The sequence below is a fragment of the Solanum verrucosum genome, unplaced genomic scaffold (assembly GCF_900185275.1).
Source record: "Solanum verrucosum unplaced genomic scaffold, falcon-dt-bn FXZP01000154.1, whole genome shotgun sequence".
Taxonomy (NCBI): Eukaryota; Viridiplantae; Streptophyta; class Magnoliopsida; order Solanales; family Solanaceae; genus Solanum; species Solanum verrucosum.
In genome coordinates, this window is record NW_026020217.1 from 175,058 (window position 1) to 179,972 (window position 4,915).

Here is a 4,915-nt window from a genome sequence, read left to right on the forward strand (position 1 = left end):
AAATCTTTTCTTCTCTAAATTAAAACAGAGAACAACAACTTGTTTTGTTTCGAAAAAGTGGCATCATATGATAAAATCATTGGACGATCGTAAATTTGTACAAATACAATGTGCAAGCTGATATTCATGTGCTAAATCTTCTAGAAACTTCTTTAAATTTCACCCTGTTGTCAAATTTGCTACTGACTATACTAGTTTAACAGAGTTTTATTTGCTTGTACCAGATTCTGGTATTTTTTATTTTTCGTTCAAAAAACTCGAATCGAGATTATTAAAATGGACCCCAAAGTAAAGAAAATCACTTAGCAAAGTACAAGTATAAAGAAAATGCATCTTCTCTACATTCATAATTCTTATAAATAAAGAATTATTTACCACAAATAGAATTCAGAAACAAGAAGAAGATTTCAGGAGATTAATCACAAACCCTAGCCCTAAATTTCAAAGAAAAGGAAAGGAAGAGAAAGAGGGAAGATGAGGAAGACGGATTAAGGAGAGAAGAATTTTAGAGACTTACCAAATTATCTTTGAGATTGTGATTCGTGGAAGAAACACCCAATTTTTTTGCTGAAAAATTGCTTCTAAAACTTGGCAACAAACGGTTCTTTGAAAGTGTGGAGAAAACTTACAATACCCATATATGACCCGTAATTTACCCATAAAATACCCATATTTTAATGGGTATAAGCCCAAATATTACCCATATTTAAAATCACTCTTTCAACCCATATTTGTTGGGCTATTTGGGCGGGTCAGTGAAAAGTGGGCCTAAATTGCCAGCTCTAGTACCAACAAACACTTTGCATAAATCATATTTATTTTTTGTTGTTATCTTTAAATGTGTAAAACTATTTAATGATTCAATTTTTAAGTAAAATGACCACGCATCGCGCGGGTAAGTATACTTGGAATAAGGTAAATAGAGTTAGGGTTTAGAAAACCTTATGTACGCCAAAGCGCTCAGCATAATTTTATCACAAATCAATGGCATCTGAAGGAATATTTTCCGAGTTATCAAATGATCTAAATTTGAAACAGAGAGCAACAACTTGTATTGTTTCGAAAAAGTGGCATCAGATGATAAAATCATTGGACGATCGTAAATTTGTACAAATACAATGTGCAAGCAGATATTCATGTGCTAAATCTTCTAGAAACTTCGTTAAATTTCACCCTGTTGTCAAATTTGCTACTGACAATACTAATTTAACAAAGTTTTATTTTCTTGTACCAGATTCTGGTATTTTTGGTTTTTCGTTCAAAAAACTCGAATCGAGATTATTAACCATTCTGCATTTAAAATGTTGCACTATTAAAGAGAACAATTTTAGTTGGTTTCCTAGTATGAAAGAGATTTGTTTTAAACACATGCATATTAATCCTTTAACTCTCTTCAAACTTATTCGTAAGTGTCCTTCGATTGTTGAGTTAAGTTTGATACGTTATTGCTACCTTTTTCGAATTTCAGTGCCTCATCAAGATCAACTTAGGAAGGTTCATGTGAATTATGATAATAGATATTTAGAAAAAATAGAAATAAAAGATCGAAATCTGACGGAGTTTCACTTGTTTAATTCATCATTGTCAGTGGAAGTTGATTTGCGCGCTTGTACTAAGCTACAAATCATGGAATTAGATTGTCAATACATTCCCAATGGATTTCCTGAAGATATTTCCTCGGGATTCCCGTGTCTAAAATCTTTATATGTTCGTTTATTCAAAAATATGGAAAAGATCAATCTTCTGAGTTATGAACTTGAGAATTTGACCTTAAGTGACATGCGTGACTTGGATGAGCTATCATTGATACTCCTAATTTACGTCCGTTCAAGCTAATAGATATGGAAAAAGATCCAAGCGGGTGTCCTGTAGTTGGTTCAAGGCTAATGGAAGTTGAGATTGGATTGGAGAATGCTCGAACAACCAATAACTTGCTTGAGTTGAGAGTTTTTGCTGGAAATTTGGGCGGAAATATCTCGTTGTCCTTTGACACAACTGAATTAAAGGTATATATGTACAAAATTATCTTGGTGTATACTCGTTATATCTTGGTGTTATCTATTCAATTTGCTGACAATTTGTGATGAATATCGCGTTTCATTGTCTATGAGGGAAGTAAAATCTCGTTCGAAAAAATCTTTGTAACAACATTGGACCACTTTGTGTCAAGCACATGACTTTGGAAGTACTCTCTTCGCTCGTACCAAGATATGAATCTTTGATTGATAAATTGTTTAGTTACTTTCATCCGCGGACTTTGCTAGTGAGAGTGGATTCGGATGCCCAAAGTTGTAACTTTATACAGGTATTTTGCAATGTTATGACTTTCATTCCTTCACTTAATTAGTATATTCCTAGCTTTACTGATCTCTTTCTCCCTTTTTCCATTGCACTTACGAATTTTGTAGGTTCTATTGGACGAGTTGAAAGGCAAGAAAACAAATCGCAGCAAGCGTTATAAATCTAGTGATTACATGTATTGGCGTAATGCCTTGAGAAGCTTTGAGACCCTCGAATCAACTACAACTACAAAAGAAGGCGCCCATCGACTTAGCTTGGAGCTCCATTGGTACTTGCCTATTATGAACACCAACACATGCATTCCCCAAGTAACAGAAAGCGTGAGACGCAGTACAAGAGTGAGAAAGCATCCAAAAATTCAACATATTTCGTTTGACATCCGAGTGATGGAATGCGCGTTAGACTGCTCACAGTAGTTCTATCTATAGTTAACAACAATAATGTTGATGAATTTTAAATTTACAGTATACAACTTAGTAATTTTTAAAAAAAAAAATTTGGCCATATTTTCTTATATTTTAGCTATGCTTTTCTTTAGATAAGAAACAATAAATTTATTATTTTTAGGAAAAGAAAAGAACTCTAAAAATCCATTCAAACTAATTTTACAAAATGTTAAGAAAAAAACAATTTCTTGACATTGACCTTCACGTTCTCATTGTCTCATTTCCATGCCGGCATTTCTTGTTTTCTACAACAACAAAAAGATAAAAATTTATAGATATATGTAATGAAAATCTTCGAATCTAGTACATCAACAAAATTAGTTCCTACTCATTTCGCAAACTCGAAATGAGAATTTTTTTATTCTCCCTCGTTAATATTGTTGCTTTAATAATCGTTTCTTCATCTGCCCCTGTTTCTGCTAATTTTACAATAACGTTTCAACAATTCCTCGTTCTTTTATTCCTAGTAATTCTACCTGGAACCATTTCAACAAGTACTTGGGTTGCCGCGTTGGCCAAAAAATCAAAGGATTAGCTAAAATCAAACAGTATTTTCAACATTTCGGGTATACTGATAATTCTTTGAGCAATGATTTTACAGATGAATTTGATCAACTTCTTTTTTCAGCTCTCAAGACTTATCAATTGAACTTTAATCTTAACATCACCGGAGAATTCGACATCCCCACTCTTCAACATATGGTAAAGCCAAGATGCGGAAATCCAGATATAGTAAATGGTAGTACTCATATGAACTCTGGCAAAACTCCAACGGATCATACGGTGGCTCATTTCTCGTTTTTCAAAGGCCAACCACGTTGGCCTTCGAGTAAGAGTAAATTAAAGTATGCATTTCTACCAGAGAATCAGTTGACAGATTCTGTTAAGGTGGCTTTTAGGAGGGCGTTTGATAAATGGTCGAAAGTAACTCTGTTAACTTTCAAAGAGATGGATTCTTATAGATTGGCGGATATTTGGATCAGGTTTTTTGTCAGAGACCATGGTGATGGTAACCCGTTTGATGGACCCATGAAGATTTTGGCACACGCGTTTGCACCTCCAACAGGATTTTTCCACTTAGACGGCGAGGAGAATTGGGTGGTTGACAGCGAGTATTTGAAAGAAGGGATTGTGGATCTTGAATCAGTTGCGGTTCATAATATCGGGCATTTATTGGGTTTGGATCATTCGTCCGAATAAGAAGCAATTATGTTTCCAACACTTGAGGATGGAACGAGGAAAGTGGAGTTATCAAGAGATGATATAGAAGGGGTACAAATGTTATACGGGTCAAACCCAAATTATAATGGGTCAAGTACTGTTTACACACACCGTCAAGAGAATGATATTAGTGGATACTCCACTTTTGGTTCATTGTGCCCACATTGGATTATTGGATTTTTCTTAGCATTGTTGCTTTCGATTTCTATTTAGTTAGTGTGTATTATTATTTTAATCGTATGATTTGATTATTTTTGAAATATTTTGTGGAGACACCTAATTTTTTTGAAAATTGGTGATTTCGAAATTTTGATTCTCGGTTGATCCATGCACAAGTTTTGGCTATGTAGCATGTAGGTTCAAAAGTTCAAGATCACCCACCTTCAAGATTATTTTGTACGATTATGTTTAGCTTAGTGGACTTTGAATCAATGTCTAATTAAGAGAGCGGATATACAAATGTATGGTTTGCAATTTAATTTGAATAAAATTTCCATGAGTTTAGGCTGATCGAACCATAAGAACTTGCTTCCTATTATAACTTTTTACTATAGGAAAGAGGAGAAGCTTTTGGTCTTTGCATATTGTTGACACCCAATTTTGGTCCTCTACAATATAGATTAATCATCGAGCTTCTTTAATTTCAAACGATTTGAAATAATTAGCTGTATTAATTTCAAAAAAAATTTCAAGTTATTTTAAATTATTTTGTCATTTTTAAAATTTTTAAATAATATATATGTTTTTGTATAATTATGTATATAATTAGTACCTTTTATGAATATTCAAAAATTGTCTTAAAAGATTTTTTTAAATTAAGCATTTTGTTAATTATGTTAGTTTAGTAATAGTTATATTTTTGAGTTAATTAGTTTATAATTAAGTTAATTAGTTTATATTGATTTTTAGCAAAATCACCAATTAAACTCAAATTGGCTAAATTCTTA

General features: G+C 32.9%; 1 pseudogene; it reads left to right on the plus strand.

Annotated features, from left to right (window-relative positions):
- The first annotated feature begins 3,093 nt into the window (after window positions 1-3,093).
- Window positions 3,094-4,181, plus strand: LOC125830774 (metalloendoproteinase 3-MMP-like; annotated as a pseudogene).
- Window positions 4,182-4,915: the final 734 nt, after the last annotated feature.